The sequence below is a fragment of the Arvicanthis niloticus genome, chromosome 26 (assembly GCF_011762505.2).
Source record: "Arvicanthis niloticus isolate mArvNil1 chromosome 26, mArvNil1.pat.X, whole genome shotgun sequence".
NCBI lineage: Eukaryota > Metazoa > Chordata > Mammalia > Rodentia > Muridae > Arvicanthis > Arvicanthis niloticus.
In genome coordinates, this window is record NC_133434.1 from 30,796,920 (window position 1) to 30,812,900 (window position 15,981).

At 43.3% G+C, this 15,981-nt stretch overlaps 1 protein-coding gene and 1 long non-coding RNA gene across 6 annotated transcripts in view; one reads left to right on the forward strand and one right to left on the reverse strand.

Moving 5' to 3' along the window:
* Thsd4 (thrombospondin type 1 domain containing 4) overlaps positions 1-15,981 on the forward strand; it is a 562,869-nt gene that overhangs the window by 400,177 nt on the left and 146,711 nt on the right. The window lies entirely within an intron of this gene.
* The window catches only part of LOC143439293 (uncharacterized), a 32,954-nt gene continuing 27,876 nt past the window's right edge, over positions 10,904-15,981 (reverse strand). The window contains exons 3-6 of the long non-coding RNA XR_013107593.1: positions 14,227-14,387; positions 11,451-11,599; positions 11,221-11,305; positions 10,904-11,089 (exon numbers count right to left, since the gene is read on the reverse strand). This is a non-coding gene — a long non-coding RNA (uncharacterized LOC143439293). The remainder of the gene's footprint in view (positions 11,090-11,220; positions 11,306-11,450; positions 11,600-14,226; positions 14,388-15,981) is intronic.

Sequence of the window (15,981 nt, forward strand, 5' to 3'; positions counted from 1 at the left end):
TATTGTTTTGTTTTAAATTGTATTAGCATGGTCTTTTGCCATTATATTCAGCTTGCTTTCTCATTTAACATGAATGGTACACGAAGCTGTGCTTCCTCCATTTTTGTGCAATACAGCATGAGTACGTAGAACTTAAATATAACATCATTCTTATGACAAATACTTGTCTTTAAAAAGTAGGGTTTGGATGAGGGACTTGTGGAGAGGTAACCGGGAAGTGGAATATCATTTGAGATGTAAACAAATGGAATGATCAATAAAAAAGAAAAAGCAAAAAATGGGTTTTTCCCCCTGCGTACTAGTGTTTAGCCTGCATGGATGTATGTGTACTGCATGTGTGCCTGGTACCCTCAAAGGACAGGAGAAGGCATTAAATCCCCTGAAACTGGAATTACGGATGACTGTGAACCACCATGTGGGTGCTGGGAATCAAATCCAGGTCCTGTGTAAAAGGACCAAGGGCCTTTTAACTGCTGAGACAACTCTCCAGCCTCAAATATTTAGGTTTTCTTGTTTATTTTCCTGCTATAAACATTCTGTTGTGAATGTTCTGGAACACGTGTTCTCATAAGCATCAGTAAGGATTCCCGTATGGTACGCCTGCAAGTTGCATTGCTGTGTCTTGGAGCTTGCATCCGATTAGCTGAAGATATGCCAAGTTGACCTGTGCAGCTCTTCAGTCCACTCTCATGTCTACTAGAAGTGCAGGCAAATTCCCAAGGGTCCATCATCTTTCTAATATTTGGTATTATGGAATAGATTAATTTTACTGATATTTAGGCATAAAATAGTATCAGTGTATAACTGACATTTCTCTGGCTGTCATCAATTACTGCGTAACCTGTCCATACATCTTCTGTGAAATGTCTGTATCTCCTGATTAATTTTGATTTTTATCTCCTTGTTAATTTTGATTTTTGCTGATTCAACACCAGGTTAGAGGTTTATTACATAGTTTGAATATGAATGTTTAGCTTTATCTCCTATAATATTTTTTCCAGTAGCTCATGTTAAATTTTTATAGTGTTTTTGGCTCAACAGAGGCCCTTAGTTTTAATAAATTTAATTGCATGTTTTATGTCACTATGTTGTCTTTCTATTTCTTAGTAAATTATCCCCAAGGATATAAACTTAATCTCGCCTATTTCTTTCTGAAATTATCAGAGTCTTGCAACTCACAATTAAAAGCATGTGATTTTATTTATTTTCAAGCTTATGTATGTTGAGCTTTCTCTCCACCCATACTTCTGTGTCTTCCTTCTTCTCTCTCGATGGTCTCCTCTGTCACCCAGACTGTTTTATACACACAAACGCATATACACATACACACATATGCACACACACACACACACACACACACACACTCCTGCCTAAGAACTACAAATGAGAGAAAACATACAATATTTAATAGGTTAAGTCACTTAATACAGTGATTCCCAGAACTGATTTTCCCAAGTACTGTGAGTAAGATCTGTTTTCATTTTGTCTCTCAATGATAGGACTGTTTGTGGCGTAGTCCCCTCCTTTCTCCAGACTTACAACAGTGCTCACTCCGCCGGATATCAAGGTCCCACACATATTTTCTTCTGTATCTGTCCTCTGTTGACTGTCTCTCTGCCCTTACATCTATGACTAAGGTCTTAATTACTAATTCATACGGAAAAGCTCAGTCTGAGAACCTGTCTCTCCATCTTTCTTGTTGGGAGATGTCATGACTTTAAAATACTTGCTCTTCCTAATAAAATTTGAAGTTGTATTTTTCAATTTTCCTTGAAAATCCTTTGGCAGTTTTTTATCAGACCCATTTTGAGTCTGAAGTTCTGTATGGGAACACTGACATCACTTTTGTGTCTAGACATTCTATCTGAGAACATAGTATGGCCTCCACATTTGCTTGTGTCTTTGAAGATTTTCCAAACAAAAATATAACTTTTTCATTTCTAAGTATATAATTTTATTGGTAATAATGATCATTTTGCCTTTTTCAGTTCTTATATGTTGCTACTGAAAACACCTTACCATAAATTTTTGCTTGTACACTTTACCAGTTTAATAATGCATCTTCAATTCCTACTCTGTCCAGATAATGAACTTCTTATATGAATAGCCATTGCTATTCATACAAGGTACCAATATGTAGCCCTGGCTGGACCAGCATGCTCTACCTTGAACTCATAAATACCGGCCTGCCTTTGCCTCCCAAGTGCTGGAACTAAAGGCATACTATACCACACTTGGCCTAAGGTAATGGATTTTATTTGATATTTTTTGTCTACTGGGAAAATTGGGTCTCCTTCTGCTAATCTCCCAGTGTGGGAAATTGCTATTTTGGTTACATTTTGTAAGATCTGATACACAGTGCCTATTTTTCAGTCGCATATTTTCTAAAAAATTGATGTGACCTGCACATTATGTAATTGAAAGAATAAGTATGGAGAGCTGACTCTTTTTTTCCTCATCCCGATGTAACCTCTAACTTGATTACACTGTGGTCAGAAAATGTGCTGTCTGTGATTCTGAGGTTTTGAGAGTTGTTGCGTTTCTGCCTTATTTTATGGACAGACTTTCTGTAAACACTGTTGAGAGCTTTTTGAGGAAAAGGTTCATTCTGATGCATATTTTTATAATTGAGTACTGGAACTTTAAGGGTGTAGTTTTACAGTTTTCTATGGGGATGAGTGGGTAGGAACTATGTACTTGTTTGCAACAAGGTATTAAGATGTATGTGTGTATGGATGTGTACCTGTGCCTGTGTATGGAGAAAGGGGGCCAGTGTTGACTATCCTTCTTCAGAAGCTATCCACCTTGTTGTATGAGACAGACTTTTTCGCTGGGATCTGAGGCTCCCCAGTGTGGGGATGCCCTGGCTTTGTCTCCCTAGCAACGAGGCTCTCTGAATTGTCAGGTCCCAGTGAAAGTACACCACTGAGCTCAGCTTTTTACATGGGGACCAAACTCAAGCTTTCCTGCCTATGCAACAAGCATTTTACCACTCGAGCTGCCTCTCTGCTAGTCTGTTAAATTGTTCTTTGATTCAATAAATGCACATATTGACGGAATATAGGGGAATATCACCATACACAGCAATTCGGAATGATCAGATCAAGACACTTAATACATGCGTCACCTCAAATATCTTTCCTTTATTTGTATTAGCTTTCAAAAACCCCTTTAGTAGCTCTCTAGAACTATACAATTAACATCAAGCATAGCTATTCACTTGTGAGCAGAACCTTCAAACTGCTCCTCCTATCTCTGTCACCCAGCCTTCCTCCACCCCCTGCTTCCACCCCTTGATGGCTTGTTGCAACCAGTATTCTGTCTACTTTCAGGAGAGCCATTTTAAAGCCCCCACAGGTAAATGAGGGGAGCAGCCCTTGCCATTCATACCTAGCTTGTTTCCCCTAACGCAGTGTTCTCCAGTCCCATCCAAATTGCTGTAAACAACAGCTTTTCATTCCCTTTAGCTGAATTAACACTTCACTCTGTGTGTGTGTGTGTGTGTGTGTGTGTGTGTGTCATATTTTCTTTATCCATTCATCCATGTGTGGATGCCTTAAGTTGTGTCTATGAGGCATAATAATAATAATGATAATAATGTGAATAATAAGTAGGGATGCCTCCGTGCATCTATTAAACTAAGGTTATAGATAAAATGGCCGCTCTCCTCTGTATCTTCACCAGTGTTTGTGTATCTTTTGATATTTGATGGAGGCTGTTGAGGTGGCCCACCGGCAGCTTTCCTGGCCTGGGTGGGCCATGGCTGCTGTCACTCATCAAGTTACCCCATCCTTTATGCTCATGGCCAGCAGCCTCCTGCCTCTCATCGTTCCAGTTGCTTCTGACTTTAGGATGTCTCCACCTCCACAGCGCTCAGTCTGGGTAGCCCTTCCACTTTGCAGCTTCTTGCCAACATAAACTCTCACATCCAGAAATTCCTCAGAATTTTATCTGCTGACCACATCCTTCCTTGTTTTATCGTTGTTGTTACGTGTGTATCTTTTCTGCCATTACCAGGGGATTTGGGGAAGGGAAGAGGAAGACAAATGCCTTTGCTAAGTCAGCCATCTTACCTATAAGATGTATTTGGGTCCTTTCCCACCCATCCCCCGCATTGGAGAGACAATTTTTCTAGATGTCCATTATCTCATATAAGGTCATGATGTTGATACTGATCTCAGTAGTACATGCAGGCATCAGTAAGATGGTCCTGATGAAGCCTGGTCAACAACAAAGGTCTATGAAATGCCAATAGTGACCTTCAGCATCTTCCTCTAACTTGTCCTTTTGTGGCCTTGCACCAGAGAAACGTGGCCAATCAGGAGAGGCTCAATTTAAAATCTAGAATGCACTTTTCGAGAGTATCACTTGCCAACAAACTACTGGGTACGTTAGTAGAAAGTCCTAGGCTTTGAGGCTACCTGGATAGCTCAGTCCACAAAGTGCTTGCCCTTGTAACTGTGAGGACCCGAGTTCAGTCCCCCAAGTCCACATACAAGTGCCAGCTACAATGGCATATGCTTTCGATCCCTGCACTGGGAAGGTGGAGACTGACAGAAGACTCTCTGGAGACCCCTAGCTAGCTTTCCCAGACTTATTGGTAAACTCCAGGCCAATGAGGCCCTGTCTCAAGATGGGTGACATTCTTGAAAATGATACCTAAGGTTGTCCCTCTGTACTCTACATGAACATATGCACTTTGCCCTACTTAACTTTCTGTTGCCGTGATAAAAAAACACTGACTGAAACACCTGGAGGAAGAGAGGGTCTCCCTGGCTTACAGTTTATAGTCAGTCAATGAAAGGAAACCAAGGCAAAAACTCAGGGCCTAAACCTGCAGGCAAGAACTGAAGCAAAGACCATGGAGGACAACTGACTACTGACTTGCCCAGCCTGCTTTCTTATTACAACCCAGGACTATCTGCAAGGTATAGCACTGCATACGGTGAACTGAGCCCTTCTATACAAACCATTAGTAAAGAAAGGCCCCTATAGATGTGTCTACAGGCCTGTGTGATGGAGACATGTTCTCCATTGATGCTCCCTCTTCCCAGATGATCCTGGCTTGTATCAGGTTGGCAAAAACCTAACCTGTACACCCCTGCATATACATGCACATGTACATAATACATACACTCACTCACACACACACACACACACACACACACATACCATGCTCACACACATAACACACATACACATACATGCTTTTTAAAAAGTCATATGTTTTACAAATGAAAGTACTGTTAGTCTAAAAACAAATCCTGTCATGGACGGCTTTTCTTCCTTTCTGTTTCTTTCCAGTAACTATTGACGCTCATACTCAATCAGCCATTTCTCCGTCTAAAAGATGTTTTGACTTAATCCTATTTGCTGATTCAGCCTATTATGTAAACTTATTTACTTTAGCTTAGAAAGTTAATGCAAATAATAGAAAGAATGCTGCAGTTTCAACGCAGGCATATTTTAAAGGGCAAAATGAGTATTTAATGTAAAACAGAGTGGTCTCTATGAGAATATATTGAAATCAGTACACACATACACACACACCATTCCTGCAATGCAAGGAACCCTGAATTATACTCAGTGACTATGTCTAGTGTACTGTTGTACATGGAAGGTTTCATGCTATGTGTTAGAAATCCCTAAGACTAGACCCCAGTTCACTCCAAAAGTTGGCACTAAGATGCATGGCAGTGAGGGCAGACATGTGATGTCACCTGAATGTGAGGGTCAGGACCGGCCCTGCGAAGAGAGCAGTGTTTGAGGTGGGATTGAGGGATGCATAGACGTTCCATAGACACATACTCGGAGGAGGCGTTCTAAGTCTCAGGAACAATACGGACAAAGAAAGTATTGAGTCGGGGAAAGCAGGGCATATTTAGACAATGGCAATTCTGTTCCTCTTGGCTAGAACGTTAAGTCCCCACAGGAGAAGATAATGCGTGTAGGCTGGAGGACACGTTGTTCACAATACAACCCCAGCATTTTAAATGAAAAGGATTGAGGGGAGCTTTTCGTGGCCAAATATATACCAACTTTTGAAAGTGTTCCATGGCAGCTTGTAAAGAAAGGCTTTACATTTGTAGTATAAATATAGACATGTGTAATGTGTGGGCATCTGTCCATATAATTATGCCATTCCCTTATTCTGTTTAGATGTGTTCTTAAATCTTCTAGGTTCTCTGAGAACTCACTAAGATGAAATGGTTTCCTAAATGCATTTCTACTTTAAAATCATCTGAGCTACAAATGTAGGCTGTGAGCCCTGAACAGCATTAGCGCCTAGTAACAGAGGGCACTTACAGCCCACTGGTTTGAAGGCGCCCGACCTCAGCTTGAATCACTGGTCCTCTGATTCTTGCTTAGCTGGGTTGGGTGGCTCTACTAAGCATCACTTAGCGTTGTTGTTCATGATCACAACAGCATCAGTGTTAGGGAGATGGAGGAGAGTGTTCCCATGGAGTGTTTTTGCCATGTAAATACTCAGTGGGTAGCATCTCCCAGTGTTGGGAAAAGTCATGCCTATGTCTGTTATGATCTGGATATGAAATGCCCCCATAGACACATTAAATTCCTCCAGATGATAATACTGTCTTGAGATGTTCTGGAAACGTTAACACATGGAGCTAACCTGAGGAAACTAGGTCACCGGGGCAGGTCTTGAGGAGGTGGGTCTATTTTATCCCTGGCTTCTCCCAGTCTCTTTCTCCTTCATGCCTGCAGTAGGGTGAAGAATCTCCTCTAATGTGCTCCTACCAACACAGTGGAAAGAACCCCTGAAATTATGAGATTAGTTCCTTAATCTTTTTACATATTTGTTTTTTTCACACAACTTGGTCATACCTACAGGAAAATAACTAATAAATCTCAAAAGCCTAGCATAAGGTCAGTAGGGGGTTGGGGGGTTAGGACATTCTATTAGGGGGGATATGTCAAGTTAAAGCATGGGAAGATGGGGCAGTTGGTGAAGTGCATACTACCCAAGCCTGAGAACCTGAGTTTGAGCCCCAGGATCCACATTTTTAAAAAGTCAGGCATGGTGGTGCATGCTTGTAACGCCAACACTAAGGGCGTGAAAACAGACAGGTCCCTAGAGCTCTCTGGCCAGCCAGCCTAGATTGCTTGGTGAGAGACTCTGTCTCTAAAAACAGGTGGAAAGTACTTGAGGAACACCCCCCTGAAGTTGACCCGAGGCCTGTACACACACATACACACAGAATATAGAGGCAGCCAACTGAGAGATGCTTCCAGGATCGGGAAGGGACATACATCACTGGGGATAAAAATAGAAGCAAAGGCTCCTGGAGAGAATTTTATCAACAAGAACCCAAAATGTGCCTCCAAATTCTCTTGGCAAATCTGATGGACAGAAGAATGGGAATGTAGGGGAATAATGTCGTTAAGGGAGAAAGAATGAAAGTGGCCTTCCTGAGGCTACAACTTGATCCTGTCATCCCAAATGGTGAGGCACAAAGCTAGGCTGCCCGTGTGATCTTCACAGCAAAGGGCCTCAGCTGCAACTTTGATTCAAACACTCTCTTCACTAGAACCAAAAAAGATTCGTTAACTGCAACCCCCCCTGAGTGGATGAAGGGTTCAGCGATCATCCAGTCCAGTGCTCTCATTTTACATAGGAGGCACAGAAATCATTAAGAAAGTTTTATGGTGTGCCTTAGACCACTGCATGGCTTAGCCAGAGTTGAATGGGTGAGTGGTTAGATCTTCAGGAGCCGATTGTGGCATCTGAGGCCATCGGATGAGCGAAAGCTTGGGGGTACCTGAGACTGTGGTTTTAAATTAAGGTGTTTAAACTGGAGATGGTGAGTGTGTTGACTGTCATTTGTATGGGGGCCTCAGTTGCATACAGTTTGTTCCCCCAAGCATGCTCATCCTACAGTCATGGTTAGAACTAAACACCAGCCACCTAAGACTGTGGGAAGGTAGTAGAGGTGGAGGGGAAAGGTAGGACCACACCCCTGCCCTCATTGATTCAACACATTATTCATAAAAGTTGGGAAGCATTGAGTGGCTGGCAGCATACACCAGTGGGTCAGAGAAGATCCTGACTCCAGTCTAGCATGCTTGCCCTGAAAGTATAACAGAAGTAGGAACCTGCAAAGTGCCTTAGCCTGCATATGATCTGGGGTTCACCCCTAGCACCCTGCCCATTCAAAGTCCCACCCAGCCCAGGACACCTGAGTACCCCACCCCTGGTTTTCATTTGTCTCGGCATACCTCCTTTGGCATATTCTGTGACAAATCTTTGGATCTGGTTTGACCTTAGTTGCTGTCTCGGCAGTTTCTCCTTTGACCTTCCGGTCTCCCATTGACCATATCACCCAGAGCTGGGAAACCATCCTTCCCCGTCCCCTCTCATTTTGGGCCACGTGTAGCAGCACAATTGGTCAACCTTTATATCAATCATACTGGGGTAGAAGCTGTGTTGTGTGGTTGTGTGACTTGGGGTGGATACCTGTCAGAGACAAGGCATGGCAGAGTTTTGCTGGCAGTCCACCCCACCAGCACAGTCTCCCCCAAGGACCTTTGGTGTAAGCTCCAGTGTGAGGCAGCTCATATGCAACTGTATTTTCTCAGTGCTACGGGAAACACATCCAAAGGTAATCAAAGTCCCAAACGCTACTGGAAACATATGCTCTCTGTTCAGGGTTGCCAGGTACAGGGAATCCTCTCATTCTGAAGCATTTTCATGATCAGGAGGCTTCTAAACCAATACCTAAAGCCAGATACACATCACAATGGATAAGTCAACTGACAGTCATTTTGGTACTTCTAAAAAAGGAAAACACACAGAAGTAGAAAGTTAAGTCCATGCATGTCAGCTAGTTCTAAATAATCAGGTCGTGAATACACTCACAACCTCTGATTCCCTGGGTTTAGAGCATGTTTGTCAATATCTTTAACAGATAAGGCCTTGTCCAGTCTCAAAGGGGCTACTCTGCAGCTGGGACTTCCTTCATCCTGGTCACCACTCCCATTGCCAATAAATTACCCAGTGGGTGGGAAGTCTTTCATTCCATTTGGTAAATGCACACCGAGTCCTCAGCTTGCATGGGCCCCCAGAGGGGTCTTGTGACTGACAGGTTTGAGGCAGCCTTAGCCCGCTGGGATTATGTGTCTGTCCATCACTGGAATCAGATGTTGCGTCTGTTAGCCAATTCTCTAGTGCATTTCATTTCTCATTATTTTTCTGTATTGATAAAAAATACAGTTGTTTGCACTTTTCCGAAATAAACTGAGCCAACACACTTTCCAACTTAAAGAACTAGATGTCTGTATCCCAAGACAAGTTCCTGATCCCAGCATACAGGGAAGGTTATGAGACTCACAAAGATGGCTGAGCACGGTGTAGAAACCACTGGAATGTGTACGGATCAATATTTGGTTTTCTCGGTTTTGGGGGGACTTTTTTTTTCTCTTAATGATACTGAGGCTTGAACCCAGGGTTTTGTGCATGCTTGACAAATGCTCTACCCCATGCTATGCCATGGGCCACCTTAAATTGTCACTTGGAGAAGCAAGCAGAAGTGTGACTTATTCTGCTGAGTAGGTCAGGGTGTGTGCTTCCCTACGGAGAAGAGATTTCATTTGGAGCATGTGAAATAAGCAGGACTTTTTAACTTGAGAAGGATGGGTGTGGGGTAGGTGAACTTTCCAGACGGGAAATAGTGTGTACAAATGCAAAATGTCTGCTCAAGTTCATATTTCTTATCCAAAACACAGATGTTTCAGAATATGTCTGTATGGTATAAGACTTAGGCTGGGTTTTACTCAAACCCTTGACTGTCTCTGAACAGTCACAGAAGTGTGGTTCGTCAAGACTTGTATTAATGGCATGCCATCAGTGAAGCCATGTTTCACAACCAGATGAGTAGAAAACCAAACTTAACATAAATAAATAACCGAACATCAGTCACTAAAAATCCACCTTGAATCGTTAAGCCTTTTGGATTTAGAGATTTTGAATAAAAGAATGTGTCTGTTGTCCCAGCAGATTCCTGTCACAGAGTTGACTTAGGCTGTATACTCAGCCCAAAGGCCATGAGGGAAGATACAGTAGTTGAGGAGCTTAAGTCCTGGCACAGACCTGGAAATAGGTAGTAGGTTCAGCCTGCTTGGATCACAGAGTGACTTGGGGGTTGTATTTCCAGAAAAAGTGAAGGTTAGTAAGCAAAAACCACAAGTATTTGGGTCTGGAGAGATGGCCCAGAGAGTTAGAACAGGAACTGCTCTCACAGAGGACCTGAGGTTTCTTCCCAGCGTCCACCTTGGGCAGGTCATAGCCATCTGTAACTCCAGCCCCAGGGACTCTGACATTTTCCTGAACTTTGAGGACACCTTTACTCACATGCAAACACACAGGCATACATACATGCACATACATGTAATTAAAAATAATAGGGAGAAATCTCTTTAAAAGTCAACCTGTATCTGCTACATGGAATCAACAATGTAACCACACAATATGGCTTATCACCACACAGTCTTAGGCGCAGAACAAGTTCTGGATGCCAACTCTCCGATTCTAGAGCCCACTGTAAACCAGGCTGCTTGAATACAGCAAGGAATCGTTTACCTCACAAGCTGCTGCTCAGAACATTGCAACGTCCATAACAAGGTGCTAATTGCCCAGCACAGAGATCGGATGGCTTAGAAACACAAGAGACTGCTGCAGGCTGAGTTCTACAGAGCCTGGGCTGAATCTGGGAAGACTTGCTGAGAGTGACAGTGGAGACCAGCTACCTCTGGTTTCTGCTTATGGGACTCGACTGGAAGTTTAATTACAAACAAACATTGCAATGAATCTTCAAGGAATAGCAGAGTTTCCTGGGCGTTGAATGAATCCCCGAGACTGCAGGACATAAATTACAGGAGAACAGTGGCAAGGGGAAAAACATTCTCTAATTTATTGATGAGAAAAGACAAGCAGAAGACCCATTAGGGGTACACGGGCTAAGTGGCTTCAGAGATGTTCTGCACACAAGTGCAGCAGTGGGGGACAGAAGTGGCTCGTTCTGAACACACCAAGGACTTGTTTCACTACTTTTCTCAGGGCGGGGTCCTAGAACTGAAAGAGATCAAAAGACCCAAAAGAATATTATTTTAGGTGCATCTGGCCCATTGCCACCTTGATTTTTCTTGCAAGAAATCTGGAGTTGAAGGGGGAGAATCCTTCAGTTAATAACAGCTAACTCTTACCGAAAAGTAGCAGGCAAACTATTTCATTTGGTTTTATTTTAGAGTTCTTTCTCTCTGTCTTTCTTCTTCTTCTTCTTCTTTCCTCCTGAAATTCAAATCATGAATTCAAGTACCCTAAGGCATGGTTATTCTGTAAAAGTACATAATCTGGATGTGTTTTCTCTTTATGGGGATTTAATCAAATAAAAATGCAAAGTAGGTCTGAAATAGCTGTGAGTAACAATGCTTACTTTTAGAGTATTGGCACATCTGTGGCCCAAGATGGTGCCCTTGTATTTCCTGAGCTCCGGATTAGCCAACAAACTGCAACCCCAGTGTTGACAGGACATCTACTCTGTGGTCAGGGGCTAGACAGTCTCATGTACATTTCTCCATAGTCCTACATGATAGATATTAATATCACACTTTGGGGTTAGAGAAGTGTAGTGTGCTGGATACAGCTTGCCAAAGGCCAGGGTTAAAATTCTTCCTCGGTCCTCAGACACGCTGCCAGCTCCCAGAGCTTCTGGACTACCTGCTGCTCTCAGGATGTTCTGTGCCATCCTGTTGTCTACTATAAACAGATGGTGCTACTTGTACTTTCCACACCTCCAAAGGCCCTGATTTTTTTTTGTCCATTTTCAGATTGCCCTCATACTCCTGGGGACCACAGTGATTGCTCTGTCCCTCCCAAAGCTACTCCATTTAGGTATTGCATTGAGAGACATGACAGCCACTCCAGACACTGGTTTTTCTCTCTTCTGTGAGCTTTGCACCCTGCAGGCTTGAGCAGAATGGACTGGGATTCCGTAAAAGCACACCAGGAAAAAAAATGTGATCTTTCTTTCCCCTCCCCAAACACTGGAACTTGTGTAGATGTGGCATGTTTTATGTTAAGGGATTTCAGAGCCAGTGAGACCAATGACCAGTTGGTTCTCTCTTGTTAGAGAGGGTAGAAAAGTGGGCTGGGATGTAGCTTGGTGGTATTGACCTAGCACCCGCAGAGCCATGGGTTCAATCCCTGGTACATATACATTACATATACATATACATATACATATACATATACATATACAGCCAGGTGTGGTGTCACACACCTATAGTCAGCACTTGAAGAGGTAGAGACAGGATGATCAAGAGTTCAAAGTTAATCTCAACTAGAGTATTTAAGGCTAGTCTGGGATAGATAGAGAGCCTGGAGAGAGGGGCAGGTGCAGAGAAAGAGTGGCATACAGAGATCGGGCAGATATGGGAAACAAAGGTACAGACAGATTAGGAAAGTGCAGGCTAAGTAAAGCTAGATATTCAGCTTCACACAGCGATGCTACAAGTTCACTCTATGAAATGGTCCCTCACCAGAGTGATTTGGATATAGCCTTGGCATTGTTCATGCAAATCTGCCCTTGGCTGGTCAAGAGGACCTCTATAGGAGGTAGTGGGTATTAACCACCACTGTGTGCTGAGCCGTGTTGAAACCACTGTTGATTAGAATTCAGATTCTAATTCTCATTAATTCTAATCTGTTTGGTTCTGGTTCTCCCAGGACACACTATAGAGAGAAAGGACCCAGGGGTATCATCACTCAGTGGCCACCATGGGTACCCAGGATATTGTCTTCTGGAGATTTCTGGGAGTTAGTGTAGCTCAGAGCTGAGAGTTATCCCATGGAGAAGCAAGAGGGGTGTCATACTTGTCCATCCACACCTTTTCCAGCCAAGACACCTCAGACACCTTCCCAGTCCAGCACCTCCAACTCACTCCAAGACAGAGCCGCAGGCCCTCCCTGAGAACACTTCTTAGAAGTTTGACAGAACACAAGGCATGAGGCAGAAAAACAGTGCCCTTCACAAGGGTCCTTGAATGGAGGGACCATCCACAGTCAAAGCCAGGAAAGCCAGACTGTGTGTGTGTGTGTGTGTGTGTGTGTGTCTGTGTGTGTGTCTGTGTGTGTCTGTGTGTGTGTGTTTCTGTGTGTCTGTGTGTCTGTATATCTGTGATGTGTATGTGTGAGAGACAAAGTGTGTGTGGGTGTGTGATGAATGTGTGTGTAGATTGTGTGTGATTGTGTTGTGGTATGTGTATGCTCACACACAAGTGTACAAAGGATATGCAGACTTTTGGCTTATCTACAAATGCTGATTGCACGAGTCATTGTGTTTGCATCTTCATTTTTAGCGTTTAGATGCTCAAGACCAATCTGCAGCCCGCTGTGGTTACCAGTTCTCCAGGAAAGGGATCTTTGTGCCCCTCTTACCTTTACTTCTTGTCCTGGCTTCCCTTGTGCCTCATTTTTCTTGCACATTTATCTTATCCTATTCTACTATGCTTTTGAAAACCCTTTAAATCCTTTTATTGGTTTGGATGGGTACAAATAATTACAAAAAACAGGTACTCAGCAAAAACAGAGGGAAGCCTGGGGTTAGTCACAGTGCCCATCTCACTCCTGGCTCTCCTCTTGTTTTATATAAATTTATGTTTTAACCTCAGAGTCCCTGCTCTCCACAGTCAAGATCCCGACTGCATGAAAAACAACCACCACGGGTTCTTGCTCAGCAGCCAGTGTGAACTGCAAATTAAGTTACCTGCATGTGTTCTGCAGAACGACTACAGACGAAGATTGCCTCTCTTGCCCATGATATTATAAAATAAGAGACTGCATTACATGAGTGATGCTATGCCAAGCTCCCCAGGGCCAAAAGCTAAACAAACACACAAAAACAAGGACCTGCAGAAGTGGCTCCAGAGCCTTCTATAGTTGTTATCTCTCACACACACACCCCAGCTAATGTTTAAGATACTTCCTTCTGTTCATGCTTTTTATCAATTTTTTTTTTGCTGCTTATCTTACAGTATGTGGTAATTTTCTCCAATGAAAATGCATTGTTTCCTATGCGGAGGAAACAGGAACAGTCTCTCCCCATCTGAATACTTTTTATCACTGCCCCTCCCAGTCCCTGTCCTCTCCCCTAAATGGTTTCCTTTCTAAAACTAGCTGCGTGGCTAGAAGCATGCAGGATAAAATGTGACCTGACACTGAAAACTTCAAATTTTTGGTTGTTTTCTTCACTGGTCCAAAGCTCTGAAGGAATGCAGACTCCACCCTCCGATGCTCACAGATGTGTGGCAGACCGACCCACACTGCGGGTTTCTTTGCCGCTTGGTTTTGTATTTCAGGGAAAATATCACACCTGTAAGAGTTAAAAATGAGGAAAGAATTAGAAAGAGACTATTAAATGGTGAATTCTACTTCTGTTTGTCTGTTTTCTCATGTTTTTATTTTGTGTGTTTGTGACTGCACATGTGTGTGCCATGGCACATGTATGCAGGTCAGAGGACAAATTACAAGGGTCAGTTCTCTTTTTCTATCATGTGGGTGGGATTCAGGGATCAAACTCGGGTCATCACGCTTTGAAGTGAGTGTCTTTAACCTTCTGAACCATCATCTCGCTGGCCCTTGTTTGTCTCCCTTCTCCATAATCGACAGTGTTAGTTGATCAGCTCTTAAAAGTTATTTGTTTGAGACTTCGTTCCAAAACCAATTGGAGGCGACCTTATTTAATTAAGTGAATAAGGAAGGAGAGAAATGGAGTAAAGGAGAAACTTGGGTAGAACGAAAGAAAAACACAAATAATACTCATGTGAACAAGCAGTGACGTTTGGGTAACTGCAGGAGACAGATGGGAGACTTTGCTCTGAGTGTCCCAGCAGTGAAAACAATGCAACCGGTATATTCGATTATGCCACTTGTAAGGCAGAAAAATAAAACTCATCTGTTTAAGGAGAGGTACTGAACCAAGTGGCTACAGGAGTGAAACAACGAGCTTGAAGCAAGATGAACTCCTGAACCATTGATCTGCTCACCAGATAACCTAACACCAGCCCAGCACTTGCCAGGCGTCAACCATGACCCTAACCAACACAGTCACAGCAGAAACATGCCAAGCATCCACTGCTTATGTCTTGGAAGCAGAAATGATGTTCTACAGAAGATGCATGTTCTTACACTCTTGTTCTCTGGCAATGGGAACATAGTGCGTGTGGATCCACTTGGCCATAGACCAGGAAGCAGAAAGCCCAGGATTGGAACCAAGGGCTGGGTATAATAACCTTAAAAATTTCATCCCAGTGACCTCCTCTGCCCACTAGCCCCAGTCTCTGAAGGATTACACATCTTCCCAAATAGCACCACCAACTAGGGAACAGGAACTCAAAACACAAACCTGTGGGGAATGAGTCAAATTCAACTCATAACAGTTGAGGCAATTAAGATCGCATGACTTCTTGATCCACAGACCTGGACCGTGAATCAGAACTTTCTGATAGCCCTTTCCACCACTTCGTTATTTAAGGGATATAGTTAGGACTTTTCTTGTGGATGTGACAAAGTAGCTGAGGAAGGCAGCTGCGGGTGGAAGGGCTTGCTTGGCTTACAGTTTGAGGGATATAGCTGGGAAGTCATGGTGGCTGGAACATGAGACATCTCTAGTCAGGAAGCAGAGAGAGACAAATGCTGCCACTCACCTTTCCGTTTTATTCAGCCTAGAAGCCAGCCCATGCCCAGCCACAATTAGATGAGTCTTCCCACCTCAGTTAACCCAGTCTCTCCAGTCATCTCCTAGGTGACTTTAGATCTAAGATGACACTCAGTAGTAACCATGACAGGGAGCCAGCCCCTGGTGATAGAAATAGGAGCATTTGGCTTTGGGAGTATAGACCTTGGCCTGCCATTAAGGGGCTATGTAGAGCTGGACAAGTCCCTTCTCTTCTCAGAGAAGCACCCTC